We start from the raw sequence: 25,605 nt of genomic DNA on the forward strand, positions 1-25,605 counted from the left end.
AGATCCCATGAAGAAAGTAGTAAGGAAAACTTGTTAATAATATAGGCCCTCTAGGAATTCTATCTTTGTAGCAAACTAAATTACCAGAAGGCTGCTTATTAGCTTATCTTAATTCAGACTGTTGCAGAATCAACAAAACTCTATTTCATTTTTAATTGGTGAACTTTATGTAGAACACAGAGGTAAGAAATAGTCATTTGCAATCCGTTTAAGTTCCTGTGGCCCACCGGGTTGAGGAAATTATCTTTTATGTGCCTTAAGGTTGTTATGGCTTGAATACGTCTTCCACATTTCATATGTTGGAAACTTAGTCCCCAGTGGAACGATGTTTAAGCCTTTGAGCGGTGACTGTGTTATAAAGGCTCCACCCTCCCCAGTGGATTCGTGGTGTCCCTGGGGAGTGGCTCAGCTGTCATGGGAGCAGGTTCCTGATAAAAAAGGAAGAGTTCAGCCCCCTTTGCCCCTGGCTCTCTCATCACGGCTGTCTTGCTCTTCTGCCGTCCACCACAGAGTGACACAGCAAGAAGTTGCAGCCCCTCAGTCTTGACCTTCCCAGGGTCCCGAATCCAGGGTCATGAGCCAAATAAGCTTTTTTCTCTTTACAAGTTATCCAGTCCTAGATATTCTCTCATAGCAGCAGAAAATGGACTAAGACGTGGATCTTCTAATCTCTCACAATAAATTCATGTTAGAATTTCCTGCAGGGAACAACTTGTTTCCCTTGAAGATTCGAAGGAAACAGTATTTTTCTCCTTTCTGGTGAGAAGCTTTTTACAGCAGATTCCAAGAAGCACAAAGAAATGGTGAAAGCCTCAGCAGGACCACTGTTGTTCTTCACGTTGGAAGAACGTTGTTCTTCTCTCTTGTCCTAGTTTTTTATTTTTGTTTAAATATTTGATTTCAAAATCTTTTGTGGCAAGCCACCTCAAGACCTTTCTGGAAAGAAGTAGGCATACAATAAGCATAAGCATATTAACTCAGAATCCCTTTAGAGGGGGAACGAGTGCGATGGCAGTTTCTGTGAGAGGTAAGTGCACCCTGCCAGCCACTCAGAATCCAGCAGTGGTGACGGGGGAAGATTGAGGCTTCGGAGAGGGCACAACAGGCGAGCTTCACCTCCTATGTGGAGAGTGACGTCTGTGAGGCAAAGCAGCGTGAAAGCGTGTCTGCTGGGTGTCTGGGGACTGGCCGGCGACGTGGCAGGTCTGGAACCGAGGACTGGTGGAGGTGGTGAAGCAGGACTGGTGGGCAGTGTCGGGTGGGCCTTGCTTCCCCTTGTTCCTTCCCATTTCCAGTGACTGGAAACGTGTGTGAAGAGGCCCGTGGCTCTGGGGTGCTGAAGAGCTCTCTCCCTAATCTTTGATGATGCTTCTCTGGTAACTTCTTGGTAAATTATATAGACAGTGGTTTGTGATCTGCAAGGCAGGGATTTCATCTTCAACACATCTTCAGCCCTGGGATTACAGGAAGCATTGAATGGAAAGGGACATAGCCTAGGTCACGGAGAGTCATAGGTGACCTGGGGCTGTATGAAATGTTTTAGGCAGAAATTACATTATAATGGCATTTTAGGGGTTTCTTTTCTTTTTTTTTTTTATTTCAAATTAATATGAGAGTACAGATTTTTAGGTTTCCTTGTTCTCACTTCCGAGGTACAGTTCAAATTGTAGAAGTGCCCTTCACCCGGGGGTCATGCTGAACACCCTGACATTGTGCACGTCAGGTGAGATCCCACCGAAGGCCCTCCCTCCTCCTGCCAATTTCTCTCCCTTCTTCTCTCTCCTCTTCCCATTCCCCCCTCACTCTCCCCTCCTCCTTGATAGACTATATTTGTGTTTCATCATTCCTATGAGCATGAAATTGTTTATATGTTGCTTTCGTATTAGTGTTGAGTACATTGGACATTTTTTTCCGTTCTTGAGATTCATCACTAAGAAGAATGTGTTTCAATTCCATTCAGGTAAACATAAAAGATGTAAAGTCTCCATCTTTTCTTATGGCCGAGTAGTATTCCATGGTATACGTTTATCACAGTTTGTTAACCTTTTTGTAGGTTGACGGGCACTTAGGTTGCTTCCACGACTTGGCCATTATGAAATGAGCTGCAATAAACATTCTGGTGCAAATGTCTTTATGGAAAGATGATTTTTGTTCTTCTGGGTAGATACCTAGTACAGGGATTACAGGATCAAATGGAAGGTCAATTTTTAGTTCTTTGAGAATTCTCCACATTTCTTTTTTTTTTTTTTTTTTTTTTTGTGGAGACAGAGTCTCACTTTATGGCCCTTGGTAGAGTGCCATGGCATCACACAGCTCACAGCAACCTCCAACTCCTGGGCTTAGGCGATTCTCCTGCCTCAGCCTCCCGAGTAGCTGGGACTACAGGCGCCCACCACAACGCCCGGCTATTTTTTGGTTGCAGTTTGGCTGGGGCCGGGTTTGAACCCGCCACCCTCGGCATATGGGGCCAGTGCCCTGCTCACTGAGCCACAGGCGCTGCCCGTCCACATTTCTTTTCATAAAGGTTGTATTAGTTTGCAGTCCCACTGGGGATCATTTTCATATGATGCTGCTGTATCTGACTCTGCACTCTGTCTCACCACAACTCATCACAGAGATATTATTTATTAAGGGAAGTTAATGGGTTGTGCTGTTCTGTGCGGGTATTATATGCTTAATAACAAAGGAAGCTCCAGTTTTCTGTCTTCTTGTGCTGGTGAATGTTTCCATTGCAAACTGCTGCTTCACTAGGTTTCGTTAGATCTCTGTTGCCATGGTGATTTACAGAGAACTCTAACTTTTTCTGCTGCACATTGCAGCAAAAAGGCATCTTTGTAACTTTGCCAAAAGATGACAGTTCCAGGAAGGAGTCAGTCAGAACCGATTCTCCCCAGGTCTGTCTGTTTCTCTCTTCCTCTTTCTTTTTGTCAAGGGCAGTATGAGATTTGGGGTCATCTGAATCCCCATATAATTCTCAGGTTTTCTGCAAGGATATTTTGTGAGTGATTTTATCTGATAATTTCTCTGAATTACCATTATTACTTTTTAAAATCATAGGATACATATATTTGTATCTACTCATATTAAAAAATGATGGCTCTGACCTTTCCTTGTACAGAATCAATTCATTGGGGGAAAAAATAATCATTCCACCCCATTGTGTGACATCCTATTTCTTAAGAATATTTGATGCCTTGTCTGGAATTTTTATTTTTTAATCCACATTTATTGTTGTTCAGATTTAAGTTATAAATCTCGCTATCCATCTTGAGAAGAGTATTGGCTTCATTTTTTCAAAATTCCTACTCCTGTTGAGTAAATTCTCGGTATCTTAAAGGTACTCTATTCTTCTCCCTCTGACCTATAACTCTTTACTAATATTAGTAACTTTTGGAAATTGAGATATTCTTCTCATTCATTGTAATAGAACCACTAATATATTTGAAAATATTTGCAAAAACACTATTTGGTTCCTGCATTTGGGGAAAAAATAGCATTTTAGGGCTATTCTAAGTTTGTGCCTAGTTATTTTTGTCTTACTGAGTGTTATTTATTTGTGGGTGATAAGCTCCAGTTATCCTTTTACTCCCTAAGACATAAACACATTTTATGTGTATTTTGATACAGAAAAATGTATTCAGATGCAAGGGAACCAGATTCAAAGCTCTCTGAATACCATGTAAAAATTCTAAGGGCACAAAGCACAGTATTGATGAAATTTATTGTATTCTGAGAGCAGATATTTGTAGCTAGACAATAATTAATGTCTAGTAATTCATAGAAATATAATTTGGCTTCTGATTAATTATTCTCATTCTATGATTCTTCTCTCTATATTGTTAGACGCACACATATCTCAAGTTTATTGAAGATTGGTTTGCACCACTGTCTCAGATTCTGGACAATAGCTGACCTTTAACACAAACATTTGCTCTTTCAGCACCTCCTGTCACTAAGCTAGGAGTTTTGCACAAAAATGGCAAGGTAGAAGGATGTTACTATAGAGTATGGAATTATGAAGGTTAATTTAAGGTAGATTTAAATTCAACCACATGAATATTACCATTAAGGGTGAATGGTCTAATATCCAATTAAAAGGTAGAGACTGCCATATTAGATAAATTAGGAAGACTTAATTCTATGCTGTCTGAAAAGCACTCACTTTAAGCAGAAAGACACAAATGTGATAGATTAAAAAATGGTTAAAAATACATATGCTAACACTAATCAAAAGAAGGATTATGTAGCTGTATCAATATCAAAGTAGATTTGAAAGCAAAGCATATTATCATGGATAAGGAAGATAATTTTATAATAATAAAGGGACCAGTTCACAAGGGCCCATGGTAACCCTGAAGATTTATGCAACAACAATCCTGAATGCTCAAATACATGGAGCAAAGAACGACAGAACTGCAGTGGGAAGTGGACACGTCCACCGTCACACTTGAGCTGCAACGCCTCTCTCTCAGTAACTGATAGGAGGACGACAGAACTGCAGAGGCAAATGGACACGTCCACCGTCACACATGGACTGCAGTGCCCCTTTCTCAGTAGCTGATAGGGCACACGTACAAAAATCAGTGAAGATAGATGACGCCTGCACAGTACTATCAACACATCTGAACTTCTTAACATTATGGAACACTCTATCAACAAAAGCTAAGTACACATTCTTTACCCAGTGAACGTGGAACGTTTACCAGTATAGCCCATATTCTGGTCATAAAACAAGTCTTCACAAATTTTAAAATGCTTGCATTCATACAAAGCATGTTCTCTGACCACTGTACAATTAAACTATAAATCAATAATGTAAAAATGTCTGGAATTCCTGAAATATTTGGGAACTGAATAACATAGCCCACGGGATGAAAATGTTAGCAAAAGAATAATCCGAAAATATCATGAACTGCATGAAACGAAAACACAGCACAGCAAAATTTGTGGATACCACTAAAGCAGAATTTAGAGGGATAGTTGTTGCATTAAATATATTAAGAAAGGGGAAAGTTCTCAGATTAACGATCTCAGCTTCTACTTTAAGAAGTTGTAAATAGAAGAGCAAATGAAACCCATAGTAAGCAGATGACAAGAATTAATACATATCAGAGCAGGAATCAGTGAAACAGAGAACCAAAAAATCAATTAGGAAAATCAATGACACCAAAAATTTTTTAAGAAGATCAATGAAATTGACAATTCCCAGACCTATCAGGAAAAGAAAAGAGAAGGCAAAATTCACCAATATCATGAATAAGAGATGTGAGGCGTGATACCACTATTTACTCTAAGAATATTAAAAGGAGACTTGGGGAATATTACAAAAACCTTGTGTCATGAGTGAGGAAACATGAAATGGACAGGTCCCATAAAAACACAATCTATAAACAAATGGCCTAATATCTATTGAAAATTAAACTTTTAATTAAAAATTGGCTGACAAAAAAGTGCACACCCATGTTGTTCCACTGGTAAGTTATATCACATGTTTAGAGAAAAATGATAAAAATTATACACAGACTCTTCCAAAACATAAATAAGGAGGGAATACTGACCCACCTCAAGTTTCGAGGCCAAAGACATGGTCTCAAATATATATTAGCAAATAAACTACACAAATATGTCAAAGGATTATCCTTTATGACCAAGTAGAATTTCTCCATAAAATACAAAGATGGTTTAATACTCAAAAACCAATTACTCCAACACATGATCTTGAGAGACAGAAAGGAAAGTCCACAGGGCCATCTCCATAGATGTGATAAAAGCATGTAGAGTCTAGACCACTCAGAAAACCAGGTATGGAAAAGTAATCTTCAGCCTGAAAAGGAGCTTCTGTGAAAAGCCTATGGCCAACCTCATGATGAAAAGACCCAATTCTTTGCCCTGTGAGGCAGGAATGTCCTCTTTTCACACTTGTATTTAATATCATTTTGGTATCCTAGCTAGTCTATTAAGTAAATATAAGAAATAAGGAGCATCCAGATTGGAAAAAAGGCAGCAAAACTATCTTTATTGAGTGATGATGTAATGATCTTTGCCAAAGATTTGAAGGTGTCTACAAGAATGCTACCAGAACTAATAGTTACGTTTAGTATGTTTTTAGGATGTAAGTTCAATATATAAAAGCAGTTGTATAATGACAATAAACAATTGGAAATTAAAGATATTATTTGCTATAGCCCTAAGCAACATAAAATACTTTGGGATGAATTTAATATAATCACTTATGTGTAAGGCTTCTCCACTGAAAACCATGAAGTATTGCTGAAAGAAATTCAACATATCATACGTAAAGAGATACATCGTGTTCATATATCAGAAGATGTATGGTATTGTTAAGATATCAATTTTTTTTATTTTTTTATTTTTTTAAGATATCAATTTTAAGTACTCTGTAGACTCAGTGAAGTACTAATCAAATATCAGGGCGCTTTCTTTGTAAAAATGGACAATGTCTACATTTCACACAGAAATGAAATGCAAAGAAACAAGAATGGAGAAACCAACTTTGAAAACCAAAACTGGAGGACATGGACTTCAAATTTCAAAACTTATTCCAAAGCTGCAGTTAAGAGGGCAGGGTCTTACTGGGAAAGGTCAATAGAGGTCAACGGAGCAGACTGGGAAATCTGAAGACAGACGATGCATTTAAGGTGAATTGATTTTTGTCAAAAGTGCAAAGGTAATTCCTGGACCTGTTGAGAAGACTTAATCCGTGATTCGTTATCAGGGAATATGTTAATTAAAACCACAATGAGTGCTATCACCATTGCACTGGAGATTGGCTAAAATCAAAAAGATTGAGAAGATTGAGTATTGGCAGGGAAGGCAATGAAACGAGAACGCTCGTGCACTGCTGTGAGGATGCAAAATGGCACAAACACTCTGGAAAACGGTGCGGCAGCTTCTTGTGCGGTTGAACATACCCTAACCACAGAGCCCACTGATTCTACTCCAAGAGGAATTAAGACATACGCTATACACAGTCTTGTTGATGGACTCATCATAACCATACACTGGAAACAGCCCAACACCTCCGATGGTGACAGAGCACTAGCACACCGTGGTTGTATTCTTTTTTTTTTTTTATTAAATCATAGCTGGTACATTAATGCAATCATGGGGCACCATATACTAATTCTATAGACCGTTTGACACATTTTCATCATACTGGTTAACATGGCCTTCCTGGCATTTTCTTAGTTATTGTGTTAAGACATTTAAATTCTACATTTACTACGTTTCACATATACCCTTGTAACCGTGATTGTATTCACGGAGATGCTCCCTGCTGTCCTTCCCATGGATATGGCTAATGAGAATTTCCAAAGTTGTGCCAACTGTCTAATCACATCAGGTGATCAGTTGACTTGTATGTGAATGTCTTAGGATTTTATTATGGTTTAAGATCATTTACATAGCTCGAGGCATCACACAATAAGATCTAAAACTAGAGAGACAGTGGGGCGGGGTGGATGGTGCAAAACCCTTTTCCCTTATATATGAATCTTTATTTTATCCTGAACCAATGTTATTTCCAGAAGCTCTCAGCAAACTTTCTCTAGAACTAGCCACTGGTGAAGAAAAATAGGATTTCTCTGACGTGCTCATTGCAATCACAATTCATCTTTTGGATCTGGGCCTACCATCCTTGACTCAGGAATGGATCCAGTTTTCATGAAGCCTAACAGTTCTTTAAGTAAAAGAATATGAAATTCCAGATGCTAACCTGCTAGGGGCCCCTCCCTCCTCAGGCCTTGGAAGCAGCCAGGCAAAGGAGGGTCCCTGGAGATTCAGCTTCAGCAGCTTCACTGCAAACATGCTCACCTCTGAGAACTTCCACTCACCTCCTGAACAAGTTCAAGCATTTATTAGTAGGGTCAGATGGCTGTTAACGTAATCAATAGTTTCTGTCACAACTCCTGTCTACAAGGAGTTTGGGATCTGAGAAAATTCTTTCTGGGTATTGATGGACTGCATGGAAGTTATAGGCAGGATTATTCCCGTCACTGAAAACAACGGAAAATGCAAAGCTGAGGCTTGTTCAGAGTTTCCTCCTCACCACTTTTAGCCGTATAATCTTAAGCAAGTTCTTTAATATTTCTGTGCCTTCATTACCTTCTGTGTAACGAGCCAGATAAAATTCTAAGACACTTGCTGGATTTGCAATACATGTGCTCGTAGTTCCGCTGACTGGTAGTATTTTCTCCTGAGGACATTGTGAACACCCAGGAAGGGAAATCCTCTCTGTCTTTTGGTCCTGGATTTCAGTTCATTACATGAAACATTTTTTTTTCTTTTCTTTCTTCCCTGGGCTTTGGCTACAAGCTGATTTTGTTTTTTCCTAAATGACCATTTAATTCCAAAAAGCCAAGCTACAGATTGTTGGTGGGTGGTGACAAGCAGTATACTTTTCTTTCGAGAGCTTATTTAGAGCAATTGTTAACATGTATCCTTAGTGATTAAATCATTAAGTGAGAACATAATTTGGGAAATAATGTTTTCTCCAGCTACTCAACTTTTTCAAGTACGATGTAGCAAACATCAAGTCATAGTTTTTATTCCGACAGATCTCAATTCCTATTATCAAATGCTTCATAATTAATTCAAAAGGAAAACAAGGGAGCACTCATGCTATATTTTTCTTTCATAAATAATGCTTTCAAACCATTACGTTGTGTCTTGACAGCAGCTTGTGGAGTGGAGACTTGCCCACGCTTTAGTTAAATCTGATCAGTGTGCTCAGAGGAGATACGTGATTATTGTGTAATGGGACGGGAAGCCTCCTTTCACTGGGTTCCTTCTGGATGTGAGGCCCTGCTATAGACACTTCATATGTCCTGTTTCATTTAATTTTCATAATAGCCCTGAAAAATGTAAATTCTTCCCTCTTACAAATGAGGAAGCTTAAAATTAACAAAAAGTTAAATAACCAGACCCAGATAATGCAGTTAAAAAAGAATTCAAAACCAGTTCTGTCTGATGGCAGACAGGTTCCCTTAACCACCAGACCCAAAGTCTCTGTCACCACTGAGCCACACTGCCCCTGGATAAATTCACTCCACCTGGGAGCAGAAGTGTGGCCAGCTCCCTGACACCAGCTGTTCCGCATTCAGAGTGAGGGATCCATGCCACTTCACTCCTGTAGCTCACTCATTTTTCCCCCTGGGAATTCCTATCAAGAGGCCTTGGTAGTATCAATCATTCCTAAATGATAAACAAATAGACATTTTTAATAGTGAAGTACTCAGCTGCCTCCAAATTCTAGGTCTATAGTTAAAAGGCTCAATCATGGGGTTCCTAGGAGAATTTTCTTCTTGACTCCCACCCCCCCAAATGGACAAACATTCAGATGTATTCTTGAATCTCAAATTCCATTTGAAGTCACAAGATTCTATTTGTCCAAATGACATTCACCCAAAATACAACATGGTCTAAGGTACCAGATCTGTGCTATTTGAAAGAAGGAAATGGAAGAGGATCTAGAAATATGGCCGTGGGGGGAATGTCTGGTTGAAAGGCGTAGAGGGCAGGATTAGGTGGGAATGGACTCTGGTGGTAAAGAATCTTTGCTTCTTCGGGGCTCTTGAAGCAGCAAGTGCAGAGGAAGGGCAGCGTTTGCTTGAGCCCCCATGGAATGGTGTTCCTGTCTTGCAATTAAACCAGGGCCTGTACAATAGCGTGGGCTCAGGTGTCTGCAGGAGGATGGGAGGGTGCCATTTATTTAAGCCAAGAAATGTGCAGTGGAATGGAGCAAATGCTCTCATTCCAGGCCTCACTAAATACTTGTTGCCTAGGACAAGTTATTTAGTGTCTCTACGCCTCATGTATAAAATAGAAATTACAATGTCTATCCCTTAGGGATATTACACAAATTAAAATATTTATAAAGTAAACATTACCTGGCACATAGTAAACACTCAATAAATATAATCATGATTATTATAGATGTTATTGTTAATAATACACAGTATCCATGAACCTTTTGAACAGTAGATTTAGATATAGAAAACTATCATTACAGCTCATATTTACTGAATCTGTAGTGATTCCAGGCAAACGTGAGGTGTGAAATATCATTAAATCCATTTTATCCATGAGGAGCCTTACAAAGGCTTAGTTAATTACTGAAGATCACGTTAACTAACAAGACGAAGGATGGTGAAGCCTTTTGCTATTATTTACCAGCTTGATGAGTTTGGATTGTCTCAAACATATGGGGATCTCATTTTCTTGAAGTTAATATGAATTTAATATGTAATTTCTGCCTTAAAAGTCTCCAATAGCCTCCACTGCTTTCAGGATACCAGAATAGTATTCAGGATACCAAAAACTTTACCATTTGACACAATATCAGCACGTCTGTCCCCTCGAGCACATTTCCTGGCAGCTCCTGCCATCCCCCGACCCCTTTGGACACAGTTTCCTCACCATTCCTTGGATGTAGCCAGTGCCTGGGGGCTCTTTGGTGACCCTGCCTGGAAAGCTCTCACAGCCTCTGTGCATCCTCTCCTGATTTCTAGCTCACACTGTGACAGAGACCTGGCCAGATCTTATCCCCTGCGTGAAAAGCTCTTCTGACTCCTTCATGTGGGACTCATGATATTCTCCTTTGGGCCTGATCTTATCATTTTCTGAATAAATGTCTGTTTCACATCTGCTCTTCTTGCTAGAATGAGTCCCTTGAGGGAAAGGCTCTCTGCTCCTCTGCTGTGGAGCCTGACCACGAGTCCGTGCCCAGTAGATGTTGGCTGATCAAATGTTGGAAACACACATCACTTTTCCCAGCTGGCTCTGTGGTGCTGAGAAGCTAGAGTCCAGTAAATGACTGGGCTGGTTGTGACAGAGCTCACGTGGGAATTCAAGGCACCATCACATGCGGCCCAGTGTGTCTTCTGTGAGAGACTACACTTGGCTGGTTGTGACAAGGCGGCATCTTAACAACACTTCTGACAAGCAGCCCTCAGAGGAACACATCTCCCTTTTCTCAGTAGCATAACCTTGATGGTTGACTTTTCTTGTTTTCTGTGGGGTTCCCATAGCAGAGGAAGGATAGTGAAGCAAGTTTGCATAAGTAGAAATGGGAACTCTATCCTGACATTTATCTGCATCTCAGCAAGGCGTTTGACAGATTCTTGATGGGCTGATGGACCAGATGGAGAGGCACAGGCTGGATAAAAGTAGCATTTGGGGGACTGGTAGTTGGTTAGAAAGTTATAGCTAAATACCTGCACAGCAGGATTCCTGCTCCCAAATGCCTTCATTCCCCTCCCCCCTCACTCTGCGCTGACTGAGGCACAGTCCACGGCCTGGCTCCTCCGGCGGTCAGCACGGACCATTCCAGTCTGTAAGTGCAGAGGGTTCAAAAGCAACCTCAGGGCTTGGTTTGCTGGTTTCACGTATGTTCGTTTTATGACCCACAAAGCTCTTTACAGTACGGCCTGCATACTCACGACGCACTCTTCTGCAGCGTAGTGGAAAGATCACGGAAACCAGAGTCGCGCCGACACAGGTCGTGTGTCTGCCCTGCCATGAACCAGTCATGGGCGTCTCAGCAAGGGTTTGTCCCTTGTGTGTAAAATGCAACAAGAACCTCTTTGCCCCCGTCAATGTATCATTCTTCAGGTATAGGCCTGTGACCGATCCTCAGAGAAGACGCTCTTGAAGCTTCAGGCTATGTTAGCTCCCCACTAAAATGCTGTCCAGCCGCTGTATCCTTACCTTATATGGCCATTAAAACAAACTGCACTGTGTTATTTTGTAGGTAATGATTTGTTTAACGTCTTACCCATTAAGCTATAATTGCCATAAGGGTAGGGACTCTACCCTTATGTTATATATTTTCAGCCCCTAACAGCAGCGTAAACCACGGCAGGCAGCCCCTAGATGTTCCTTAGATGAGCGCCCGGGCTCCCGCGTCACTGCGAGCTGCTGCCTGCCTCTGTACCCCTTTTTGGCCATTCCCCTCGTCACTCTCCAAGTCAGAACCACGTCAGACTTTTGTTTCCTCAAAGGATTCATGACTTTAGCTCTTGGGGTTCTCTCACGTGCTATTCCCTCTGCTTGGAACAGAGGCTTTTGTGGCCTTCCTCCAGGCTTTGCCCAGCCAATGCCTGTTGTCCCCCCAGGTCCCTCTGTGACCAGCCCTTCCTCAGGGAGACCTTCCTTGACGCCGTCACGCCTCCCCGAGCGCGGGCTTCGAGTAGGAGGCACCTGTAACGACTGCACCGCTTCTTCATGGCTCTGATGGACGTTGTGTTTGTTTATCTGACGTAAAGTCTCAGATACATGGCAAGCTTCAAGAGAGCACGCTGTAGTTACTGTTGGAGGAATATCTAGCGTCAGCTCACTTCCTGGCACGTATATACTAATAAATATTTGTTGCCCAAAGAACTTGAGTTCTTATTGCAGGCGAGAAGAGCGGAACAAAGAGATAGCAAAATAAACAGGGCTTTGGTGACAGAGACTGAAAGATGCTCATCAAAGTCTATTTTCTCTTCTTTTTGGGCACAAGACTAGAAGGCACATTATGCCTCTCGTGCAGCTAGCTGAGGTGCAGTCACGGGACTGTGGATAGAAGACAGTGTTCTCCCTGTGACGTTCCAGGCCCGATGGATACAGAATTCCTGCTCCTGAGTCTCCATAATTTTCATTCCTTCCAGATGGTTGAAATGAAGACGGCCATGATGATCTTGGAAGACACACATTGAAGATTTTAGAAGCTTCTTTAGCCTGGGTCCCCAAATGTCCCCGCTGGGGCAGAGCGACAGACACCTGTGTGCTGACCAAAGCATCTGCCTCGGACTGACCAGTAAGTGAGAAATAAACTCCTGCATTTGAGCCATTCTGCATTTTGGAGTAGATCTGTTGTAACTGTTACTGTTATGAACTAATAAATTAGCTACTAGGAAACATTAGAAGGACCATTTTATGGTAGAGGGAGCAGATGTGTTCTATAAATAAGTTGGGTGTGCACCAAGGCAGTGGTTCTCAAAGTGGTAGCTATAGCTTCACCACCCCTGGGGGCTTGTGAAAAATGCAAATTTTCAGATCCCAGCCCAGATCTATAGACTCTGAAGTGGGCTTAAAGGTCTGTGTTTTAATGAGCCCTCTAGGTGATTTTAATGCATACTAAGTTTGAGAACCACTAGACTTTATGTCTAGAGCAGCGTGGCCCTGGGAAGATTTGTGATGTTGGACAAGTGACTTGATTTCTGAGTTACGATTTCTTTCTTGAGAGATTTGCTTCGTGATGTTGTTTGGAGTGCTCTTTGTAAGGTGTCGGCATGGAGGAGATGTGGAAGCATCTCTGCTCTCTTCCATTTCGGTGGAGTTGGGCCACAGTGATGATTCCAGGAATTGGGGAACAGTGCTGAATAGAACACCATGAACGCAGCCTGTGGGAGTTGCTATGCCCTGGGCTACTCTGCCCAAGCCAAGGGAAGAGGTACAGAATGTAATGGACAGAGTAGAAACACTAGTCTGCTCTGTTTGCAAGGTTGGGCTGACCTGCTCGAGGTTTAAGGTCACGTTTTAACCCTGCAATTCTTGAACATTTTTTTCCAGCTGCTAACCTCTTTTCATCTTGGGAACTGTGGCTGTAAAGTGCTTAGAACAATTCTTAGTACGTATTAAGCATTCAGTGTGAGCTAGCTGGTAACTGTTCAACTCTCCAGTCCACGAGGTCAAAGACTTTTGTTTGCTTTAAACACTGCAATATTCTCAGCGTGTAAAGCCGCGCTGTGTGGCATGTGCTCAGTATGTGAACACACGTTGAATGAAGAAAGGAGAAACAGCTGTTACGTACATTGCAGTTTTATACGCACACATCCTTTCTCTTTCTCTTCTTCTGTGCACTGTGGCTTCAGTTTAAATAAAGCAACGCTACGGAGTCCTCCCTGGCTTTCAGCTGACTGAGCCTCACGATTAATGGGCATGTCCATCACAGGGAAGGCTCTGGGGGGGGGGCCCGAGATGCCGACTTTCTAACAAGCTCCGGGTGGTGACGCAGTGGCCACTGCAGGTAGTCCCTCTCCTTCCCACCTGGGCACACTCCTGGGACGTCACTGTCATTGCTGTGAAAACCTTACCAGTCCTCTCTGATTTGCAAAATCCTCTGGGAAGGATGGCGCTTTCAAGTGGTATTGGTTGGTGTATTTTGAGGGAAGGAGCTTCCAATATTTTTTGAGGTACTTTTGCATTTTGGGGGAGTTTTAGCTTTTTATTAGGGAAAACTTCAAATATAGACAAAAGTGAAAAAAATAGAATAATAAACTGCCACATACCCATCACACCAGTCTGACAATTATTAATTTCTGGCCCATCTCATTAATATCTTTGACCATGAGCTATTTTGAAAACAATCTATGTATCATTTCATTTATGAGTAATTTGTAATCTCTAAAATATGTCTTAAAATATAGTTATAATCCAATTATCACATCTCTTGAAGTATTTAGACTTTAAATTTTCATGACTATTCTTTTCTTGTTGTTTCTTTTGATGGGGTTTTATTAGTTCAGATCAGCATCCAAGAATGCTGCACTTTGAGTGGGTTGGCCTGTCCTACAAGATTACTTTGATCTATAGATCCCCTTCCCTTTTATTTTTTCTTTACAATTTTTTTTGGTGAAGAGACAAGATCATTAGTCCTGCAGACTTCATCACAAACTGGCTTATTAAGATTGGACTGTCACGATATCCTCTAAAATATTTGTCCTCTGTTTTTCCTGTAGACAGGTGGTTAGACACAGAGGCTCGATATATTTTGAGTTCTGCTTTTTTGTCAGGAATGCCTTATAAATGTTGTTAGAGGGCAGGGCTTTAACTGGAAGACAACTAAAGACAGCCTGACACCCGAGAGTTTGGGCAAGAGTCACCAGGTACAAAAGACTGGGAAGGTTTTGGCCACACAAGCTTAGAAAACTCTGGTTTTCCCTAACGGTGGTGAAGACTTGTCTGAGGACTCTACGAGGAAGTGTTTGTAAGGCCGCATCTGCAGCTTCTTTAAAAAGATGTAGGAGAAATAACACACGACTATCCCGAATTCCAGAAAGAAAGGGAGCTTGTTTTCAAATATTAGATTCATGGAATTGATGCAAGAATAAACGGCCAGGCTTCACAAAGCAAGAGGGAATGAAGCCTGCTGGTTTTGACCCCGGTAATAATAACAAATGCTAATCTTTTCTATGAGGTTTTTATCATGATTACTCAGTGCCAGAGGTTAGATACCTTCTTCCAGGAGTCATAATTAATAAGTACCAAAGGTGGGAGTTGAAACCCAGCGGTCAGATTCCCGGGTATGTGGGTACAAGCACTTTGTTGTATGGTTTTTCAGGGAATTATCTCACTCTCCTGCTCAATGCCCTTTAGTCTCTCTCCACTAAAAATGCCTAGATGTATTAACATGGCATCCAAAGCTCTTCAGACCTGATCTCGCACAGCCGCGTCTCTGAGCACCACCCTCCTCCGCTGGCCCTCCCTGGGAACACGGGCAGTGCCCCACCCAGCCACACTGACCTCCTTCCGGTTCTGTGAACACACCGTGTACTCTCACTTCCTGGCCTTTGCACACGCCGTTTCTTCTCCCTGAAATAGTCGCTTCTCCTCTTTCCTTCTCCATTATATTATGCTAATGTTTCCTTATTCTCCTGGCGCCAGATCCACCCATCTTCTTTCAGGGTCTTTTCTGAGCCCCACGCTGGCCTAGCCTCTCCTCTGAGTCCTTGTAAAACTGTGAGTACCATCTTCCAGCTTTTCATGTTATTATAGGACTGGAAGGTCTGAAGGATGAGACCACGTCCCTCTCATTCTCTGCTGTATTCTAGGTACCACGCTGGTTTCCTGGTACACAGTAGATGCCTGAAGAACGTGGCTCCAGTGAAGGGTGACAGGCACCCTCGAAAGCAGCAGTGTGGGGCAGACAAGACCACTCCAGTGGACCCCACGCTGCTCTCAGACCATCCCACCTCTGTCCCCTGTGCATCAGGAAGTGAGGTCCCAGATTCTTCCCCAGGACTGTGCTTTCTGGACACAATCCAGTTTCCAAAACTGTCAGAAGTAAATTTGTCTGTTTTATACATTACCTGGTCTAAGGTACTTTGTTAAAGCAGCCAGAATAAAACAAGACAGAGGGTTATAAAATGGGTCAGAAAAATCACCAGGGATTAGAAGCCTGGGTATGAGGTTCGATTGTGGTTTTCCTGGTATGACTGATTTGATCTGGGACAAAGGACATGAGGGAATTAGTCCACAAGATCCCTAGGCACAGTGATAGGGCGTAGAAAAATGGCGTAGGGAAACACTTCCCAGAATGCAGTGAGTTCTCGGCCTCCCCTGGATTGCAGTGGTAAAGGGAGGTGTCTTGCAGAGGGTCGGTCCCTTCCATATGCAGGTGCTCTCTCCTCCCTTGTCAAATAGCTTTCCGGAAAGACACAGTCCCAATCCAAGCAGGATAAAATGCTCTTGACTTTTGGGGTGGCTTCCTCCACATAAGAATCTGTAGCACAGTTGTAGAAGCGTTTGCACTAGAGCCCAATCCTCGCTCTCTGATCATTTTGGAGTGGGAGCATGCTTATGGTTTGTTCCCGTCTACTCTAAGCTTGCCTGTGAAGTATCTGATATAGATGGTGTATGTGATTTAGCTCACGTATCGCAGTCATCTCTGTACCCCTAACAGGATATTTCTTTTGAGGTGTTGATGTTGTACATTTTAACATCTAAAAGTCTCATATCATATCTCTGTAACTGCATGTTCTGTCTTTAAAAGTGCCTATATTCAATTAAGTTCAACCTACCAAATACTTATTTAATACATGAAACACTGCTATGTACCAAAGGGAATATAAATATACATAAAACATTGCTTCCGTCCCCAAGAAGCTAACGTTCAATATAAGCATGGAAATTTGAGTCCACATCAGTATATCCAATCAATCCTCATTTTGGAATTGTTTAGTGGATTCATTGTCCATGAAAAACACAGCATCCTTTATATCCATCCTTTGTGAAGGCCTGGAGTTCTGGAGGTCCAGTCTTAGCCAGATGACGTCCATCCAGCGAGGCGTCAGGAAGCAGCTTCATGTGTGTGGTTAGTGGTGGTGTGCCAGGAAGCTCTGGCTAGCTACATTACAACACCAGCAACACAAAATACCCTCTCCTATTTAAATATTCGTATATAATTTCCAACAGAAAAGGGCAGCTAGGTTTCTCCCTATGACATGCACACTGCTATACATAAAAATACATACACCCTAATAACATTCTCAGTGATTTTCTGAGTCCCACTGAGACATGAGCGCTTTGAGAGCTTGACAAAGAAAAAGGAAGGGAGTTTGGCAAAAAAAAAGTTAACAGAAGTCACACCTCGTAAGTGGGAGTCAAAATAATACAATTTACATGATTCTGGGAAACAGGGTTTCTAAGGCAGCCACCAATAACACTACATATATTAGTCAGCCTGCCAGCCCCCTGGTGAACTATCAGTTTGTAGATGAAAGGAAACACTGCCTGCAAGTAAGTTGAAATCGCTGTGTGGGCAGGGTGATGAAGGATCACCACAGATGCCTGCCCCCACACCTCTTAGCAGGACTTCGCAGACTGCAGCTCCACGTACAAACATGCCGTATATTAAAGATTCTCAGCCGTGAGGAGGTGTCCACACTCAAAGAGCACAGAGCCCATGTACGTCCCCGGTCTCCACTATGTGCTGGACAGAGTTTGGGGCAAAATTGATCCCCTCACTGAAAGGATTAAGCGTGTCAGGAAAGCACAGTCCTGGGGAAGAATCTGGGAACTCACTTCCTGACGCACAGGGGACAGAGGTGGGATGGTCTGAGAGCAGCGTGGGGTCCACTGGAGTGGTCTTGTCTGCCCCACGCTGCTGCTTTCGAGGGTGCCTGTTACCCTTCACTGGAGCCACGTACTTCAGGCATCTACTGTGTACCAGGAAACCAGCGTGGTACCTAGAATACAGCAGAGAATGAGAGGGACGTGGTCTCATCCTCCAGACCTTCCAGTCCTATAATAACATGAAAAGCTGGAAGATGGTACTCACAGTTTTACAAGGACTCAGAGGAGAGGCTAGGCCAGCGTGGGGCTCAGAAAAGACCCTGAAAGAAGATGGGTGGATCTGGTGCCAGGAGAATAAGGAAACATTAGCATAATATAATGGAGAAGGAAAGAGGAGAAGCGACTATTTCAGGGAGAAGAAACGGCGTGTGCAAAGGCCAGGAAGTGAGAGTACACGGTGTGTTCACAGAACCGGAAGGAGGTCAGTGTGGCTGGGTGGGGCACTGCCCGTGTTCCCAGGGAGGGCCAGCGGAGGAGGGTGGTGCTCAGAGACGCGGCTGTGCGAGATCAGGTCTGAAGAGCTTTGGATGCCATGTTAATACATCTAGGCATTTTTATTTATTTTATTTATTTACTTTTTTCACAACGGAGTTCTTTTATTGAAGAGCCGGCGGGTGACTGGCTCACACTCAACACAGGGGTTCAGAGAGCAGCCCCGAGTGCTTAAGGGTCAGGTTTTTAAGGCGGGTTTTGTAGGCATCCGTCCTGGTTGGCACATAGGCTGCCCAGGCGTGTCCAGGCAGGTTAGAAGCATCATACGGAAGTAGAATTTTGCAGTTAGTCGTACATCTTTGTTTCAGTACTTTCCCCACCTGGTATTTCTATTTATTTATTTATTTATTCATTTGTTCTTATTTATTTATTTATTTTGAGACAGAGTCTCACTATGTTGTCCTCAGTAGAGTGTCGTGGCATCACAGCTCACAGCAACCTCAAACTCAAGCTAGGACTTATAGGTGCCCGCCATAATGCCATTTTTGTTGTTGTTGTTGCAATTGTCATTGTTGCTTAGCTGGCCTGGGCCAGGTTTGAAACAGCCAGGCTGGGTGTATGTGGCTGGCACCCTACCCGCTGAGCCGTGGGCACTGCCCCCCACCTGGTATTTCTTACAGGTCAGTCCGGGGACAGTTCGTACCTCCCAGTCTGCTTATCAGGAGTTAGTTAACCAAGAAGTCAGTGAGTACTTTCCCATCTAGGCATTTTTAATGGAGAAAGACTAAAGGGCATTTAGCAGGAGAGTGAGATAATTCTATGAAAAGCAGTAATAACAAAGTGCTTGTGCCCACATCCCCGGGAATCTGACTGACGCTGGGTTTCTCCCTCCTCTGGAGCTGACCTCCCTGTTACGTTTTGCTCCTGTGGTGTCCTCTGCATTGAATTTCTTTTTTCTTATCTACCAGTTTCCTTTCCTTATCTCAACTCCAATTAACAACTTTTTTTTTTCATTCTTTAAAGCTAATTACTTTAAAAAAAAAATTAAACCTTCCTGATTGCCTTGATAGTCTTAGACAATTCTTCCTTTTTTCTTTCAAGGCACTTTCCTAGCACCCAGCTCAGGGCTTACACAAAGCAGGCATTCAAAAAATGTTTGCTACATGAGTTAATGACTATTTGAAGTATTATTGATTTCTTTTAATTTATTTTAAAGCATATTTGGTGGCTTATAATTCCAGGCACCACTTTAAATGTGCCTAAAATGCTTTTGTTTAGTCTAGAAAATGATCCATCAGAAACTGTCCAGGTCTGTATTTTCCCAGATCATCAGTTGTGATGCAATTTCATCATTTGCTTTAAACCTTTTTCAATCAGGATCCATTTCCTGGGAATTGCAGCCTTTATTTATTCCCAGTGAATACTGGATTCAACTCCATCTTGAACATGGTAGTTAGGTAGGAAGATTCAATTTCCTAAAGCTAATCTCTTCCAAAAGCTCAACAAGCCCTGTGTGAGCCCTTCCACTGGGTGTGGGAAAGCAGGGAGAAAGAGAGAGAGTTGCAATCAAGTTGCTGTCCTAATGCCACATGGCAGTCTGGTGATGGGATTTATTTAAGGATAGACATTCTGCATTGCTGCACATGTGGAATTTGGACTATGAATGTGACGCTAAGACGGCAGAATAGGAGGTTTCAAGTTTTACTCTTCCCACACAGAAGTCAAACTAGTGACTATCCACAGCCAAGAATACCACCATGAGTATCTCAGAACATGGGAGTGGGACTTAGCTCCCTTGCACTAGAGGACAGACAGATTGCACAGAAAGAGAAGGGTCCTCTTTGACTCTGCTGCCCCTCCCCTAAGCCATTCTCTCCACACAGAGAGAATCGCCCTGGAGCCATGGTTTCTACAGTGAGAAAAGGGAGTTGGTGGCAGATGTCCATGTTTACCACCATTCTTTGGTGCCACCAACCTTTGAAAGAGCCTCACTCCAGCCCCGTCCCGTAAGAAGTATTGGGAGTATTGTCAAGGATAGGCCACCTGCAGAAACAAAGTGCAGGGATGGGGCTCACACGAGCAGCATGAGGATCCTGGTGGTCGCGCTGCCTTCCACCCAGCACAGGTGCCACGCCGGAGGCCCAGCCAATAGCATCGTGGTGCCAGAAATGCCGACTGTGAGTTTTCTGGGCTCTAATTCCTGGCCAGCTTCCCCACACAGCCTGGTGCTCCCCTTAAGTCTTCTTTAGATTGGCAGGCAATTGTAGGTCTGTGCTTCGCCATGAGAGGAACATCTGGTCCTCCCCAATCTGAGTGGCAGAGAAGTAGTTTGACATTATGTGTTCCCCAGATTAGGGAGCAATTGCAGGTCAGGGGTTATCAGCAGAGGAAGCATCTGGTTCTGCTCAGGCCTTTTGAGGGAGGGAAAGGTGATCCAGCTAAGCCCGTGTGTTCTTGTTGAGTCACCCCCACTCCAGAAGAAACCTGAAGATCAGTGATTACTTGTGGAGGAGAGTCTGGCCTCACCCAACACCAGCTGCAAAGTGGTGATTTTATAAAATCTCCATGCTCTGGTTGAGCCTAAGGCAATGCCAAGTGCAAACCTATCTGTGAGCACAGCTGCTGGCCCTGGGTCCCCTGTGTGGCTAAACACAAACTCCAAGGACCTCCCCAGCCCCAAGCCCATCATGTCCTGCCAAACCACAGATTTCAAATAGTAGTACCATTCACCTGGGGAAAGTAAACTGCACAATCAGAGAGAATTACAGACCAAGCTGCAGCTCTACCTGATAGCGCGGTTGAGCTAGGGGTCTCACTGGGCTATGCGCAGGAAGAGACCCAGCCCAATTAGAGAACCTGGCAGCAAGCATATCTAAGAACACTACCAGCTGACCAGTCCAGAATTCCAGAATAGACAGAAGAGTAAAGATCCATCACTATCAAAGAACACCTGCAAAAGCCAGATTTGAGGCCCTATCCATGGGTATCAGCAGAAGAGCACAAGGATTATGAAAAATCAGGGAAATATGATACCACAAGAAACTAATAAAGCACAGGACTATTCCCAGAAGAGATGGAGCTCTATGAAATGACTGATAAAGATTTGAGGGTGATCCTCTTAAAGAATTTCAGGAAACTACAAGAAAATACAAATGGAAAACTATATGAAATTTGGAAAATGACTCATGGACAGAATCAGAAGTGTGATAAGGGAATATAAGCAATAATAATAATGTAGAAAACCAAATAGAAATCTCAGAGATGAAGAATATATTAAGAGAACTGAAAAATCCAACTAGCTAAGTTAAACTGCAAACTTAAGAAGAAAGAACCAGTGAGTTTGAAATTACACAATTAGAAGAGCAAAAAGAAAAGAGTACAAAATAATAAGGAAGGACTAGAGTTAGTGGCTAAAAGCCACATACTATCTTCCAGTTTCCATGGGTCAGAAGTCTGCACAAGGTTTAGTTGGTGTTCAGGATCTTACGAGGCTGTAACACGGGTGCTGCCTGAGCTGTGTTCGTATTTGGAGGCCAGTCAAGAGCAGAGTCCATCTCCAAGAGAGTTCACGTTGTTGGAGGAATTCATTTCCTTGTAGCCGGGTGAATGAGGCCCAGCCTTTTGCTGGCTGTTGGTGGGAGGCTGCCCTCTGGTCCTAGAGGCCACCAAAGTTCTTTGCCACATGGCCTATTCCTTCATGAAGCTTGCAAGGAGAGTTCCTCACCCTGGAATGGGCCCAGCTCTGCTTTGAATGGCTTAGGTCTGATTGACTCACTCTCATCCAGGATAATCTTCCTTTTGACTAAATCAAAATTAACTAATTAGGATCTTAATTAAATCTGTCGATTCCACTTACCTTTCCCATCGCCTATTGTCTAGAAGTAGGTTGTTAGGGGCTAATATGTGTCCCCACCCACCACCAATTCATGTTGAAGTCTTGTCCCTGCAACTTCAGGATGCGACTGTATTTGGAGCTAGTGCCTTTGAAGAGACATAGAAGGTTAGATGAGTTCATGAGGCCAGGCCCTCCTTGTATACAACCCATCTCCTTGTAAGAAGAGGAGGTTAGGACATAGTGGTGCCCAGAGGAGAGACTTTATGAGGAAGAGGAGAAGAGGGCTTTTAACAACCTACAGTGAGAGGTCTTAGAAAAGATAAACCCTGCCAACACCATCAAACCAGACTTTAAGCCTTAAGAGCTATGAGAACATTAATTTCTGGTGCTTTACTATGGCAGTCCTAGCAAACTCATATGTGTGTCCAGCTCAAACTAAAGGCTAACAGGTATACAGGTCATGAACACCAGGGGCCAGGAGGGATGTGGGCCACCTACAACTAGCTCTGTGCAAAGTACAACCCTAAATAGCTGATCCAGGAAGAAGGGACACAGTAGACATTATCAATGTTTGTCAATGTTGGGGTCTCTTTCATTTTTAGGTACATGGAGGATTACACTTCTTTACTGCTTTAAAGCAAATGAAGCGTGAGCAAATGTGTCCAGTGTCACTTCCAGGATGAGCCATTTAATCCTGGTGCTCAGTTTTCCAGCTCTTCTTTCCTGGCCACACAAACCCCCAAACTTCTTGTTGTAGTGTGAAAATTTTTAAACGGTGAACTTCATCACCCGGGTCGCTGCTTAACCGTCCATGAGCAGAGTCTCACTTCACAGCCCACACAGAGTGTGCACCTGTCTCAGAAAGACCCTGGGTTATTTTAGGCAGCGACATTGAGGAGCTGTTCATTACACCATCATCAGCCAGCCTAGTAGACAGGTGAGATGGGGTAAAGTTTTATGCTGCTGGTGAATTTGGGAAATTAAAATAACTAAACAGCAAAAATCAAAGTACTTGTACGAAATCATGAAGGAAGGGGCTTCTTTCTTTACACTTGACGAATTGCTATAAGAAGTTTATTTGTAGTATGATGCCAACTGAGACTGGTGAACTAAGAATCTGGAGTTCTGGGCGGCGCCTATGTTCAGCAGGTAATATGCCGGCCACATACACCCCGGCTGGAGGGTTCGAACCCAGCCTGGACCTGCTAAACAACAATATGGTAACTGCAACCAAAAAATAGCCAGGCGTTGTGGCGGGCACCTGTGGTCCCAGCTGCTTGGGAGGCTGAGGCAAGAGAATCACGTAAGCCCAAGAGTTTAAGGTTGGTGTGAGCTGTGAGCTCACAGCACTCTAGCCCTCTACCCAGGGCAACATGGTGAAACTCTGTCTAAAAAAACAAAAAGAATCTGGAGTTCCAGTGAGATAAGACATGTCTCCCTAAGACTTTTTCCAACCAAGAGTTTATGTAAACAAACTAATCCTCTGAGTCATCAACTCCCATGGTAGTGCATTTGAATCTAATATTCGGGTCAATGGAAACTATTTAAGATGGTCTTAGAAAATTCACCAGAGCTTCAAAATGAATAATTCTCAATGTGAATTAAAATTCTGCACCACATTGCCTCAAGCCTTGCTTTTTGTTTTGTTTTATTTGTCATGTCCAATCCCCTTGAATCTTTTTTTTTTTTTTTTCATTTTTATTTTCTGGTTTTTGTCTAGAAAAATAAAACACTGGAAGAATAATTGTTTGGTTTTTGTTTCCGTGTTTGAGATCAAGAAATATAAAGTTGAGGAGGACGGTGTGTGTGTAACTGTAAAAAGGAGTTGCAGGGAAACGCAGCTGGAGCAACGGGAAAGAGCTGAAAGGGCGAGCCAGAAAAAAGCTCTTGTGATAAGATTAATTTTTAATTCCTAACTACCCTCCATGAATGGAGGCAGACAGATCTAGTCTATAGAATCATCTTGCCCTTCTGTGCAGTTCTGTCTTCAGATAAATGCCTTCAGGTGGCAATACTTTAGCTCAAAGAAAGAGGAGGGTGTCTACCCTGTCTAAGGGGAGGGAAGTCATGCAATTTATCCCCTTTTGGCTAGCGACATAATAATGTGTCAAATTCTGTAGTCTGCCCCCTTTGTGAAAAGCAGCTTGCGTCCCCCTTCTAGTCCATCAGGCTCACTGAAGCATTCCTTGGAAATGTCACAGCCACCTGAGAAGATCAATCTTTTTTGGTGAGGAGGCTACGAGAAAGAAGAGGCGTGGGGAGGCGTGAGGAGGAGCGCGCAGCTTGGGCAGCGTGGAGGGCATGCTAATCAGAGGAAGGCCTGCGCCCGGCCCTCTGCTCTGATTTCTTTCTTCATGATACATACACACGCATATCCATTTGTGAGTGTATAGACGCACACATATGTATGTATGCATGTGTATAAAATCAATCAGCGAGAGAAGAAGGCTGCTAAATGTTCTGGTTACTATGGAGACCAGAGTGGAGCTTGGGGAAAATAAGAATTTGGATTTTGAATTTTTAAAAAATTTCTTAAATACTTTCATTAGAAGCATTTCACACCTACTGTGAAGTGAGTTTGATTACGTCTAGACAAGCACAGAATTTTTAATGTGCGTCTTTTTGTTCCCCCCCAAATGTGTCTATTTTCCCACTTTGAAAAGAAAGAACTTCTGAAAGCGTGTAGTCTGTTTCCCGAACACGGACATAAAGCCGAATATTATGCTGCATTGGGGCATGTTTATAGTCTTAAAGTTTGGGTAAACAAATAAGAGGGTTAAGTAACACTGAAGAAAATGCTCAGAGGATAAAAAGGCACCGGATTGACCTCTGCGTATGGGAGTGTGATGACTCTCAAGGTGCATGTGCACGTTCGTGCAATACTCATAACAAAATGGAAAAACGAAATGTAAATTGTCATCGTACATATCAAATACGACCTGGAAATGGAAAGCCAGTTTTAAAATGGCTTGCTTAAATGTAGAGCAAATGATTAATTTTAGCTTCAGTAATTATAAAGCATTCTTTTGAATAAACTACTTTTTAAACTTTGAACTATAAGCCATTGATGTTAGGAAGCCAGAGAAGGCAGTGGCCATGATACGCTTTCCCGTCATTTTAGGATTCAGGCCTGACATAAGAGAGGAGGGATTGGACTTGGGCTGCGGCTTGCAGGAAGGAATGCTCAGAGATGGCTGTTGGTGTCAGTGTCGATGACAATCTTAGTCACTCTTTCTGTCGCCCTCTCTCTTTCGTGATCCATTTCCATTAGTCTTATTTATTGTTAGCATTTAATTTTCCTCACAATTATCTGTGTCTTTCCACCCTCCTGTAGGACTGTTCTTCGCTATTATCTGTCTCACCTCACCCCATCGCACCGGCCGCCATCTCTAGGCCTTTGCCCTTGTCCACCTGTAACCCACTTGCCTATTTGACAGAGTGTTACTTGTAAGACACAAAGGCAGTTGCATTACTTTCCTTGT

The sequence above is a fragment of the Nycticebus coucang genome, chromosome 5 (genome assembly GCF_027406575.1).
Source record: "Nycticebus coucang isolate mNycCou1 chromosome 5, mNycCou1.pri, whole genome shotgun sequence".
Taxonomy (NCBI): Eukaryota; Metazoa; Chordata; class Mammalia; order Primates; family Lorisidae; genus Nycticebus; species Nycticebus coucang.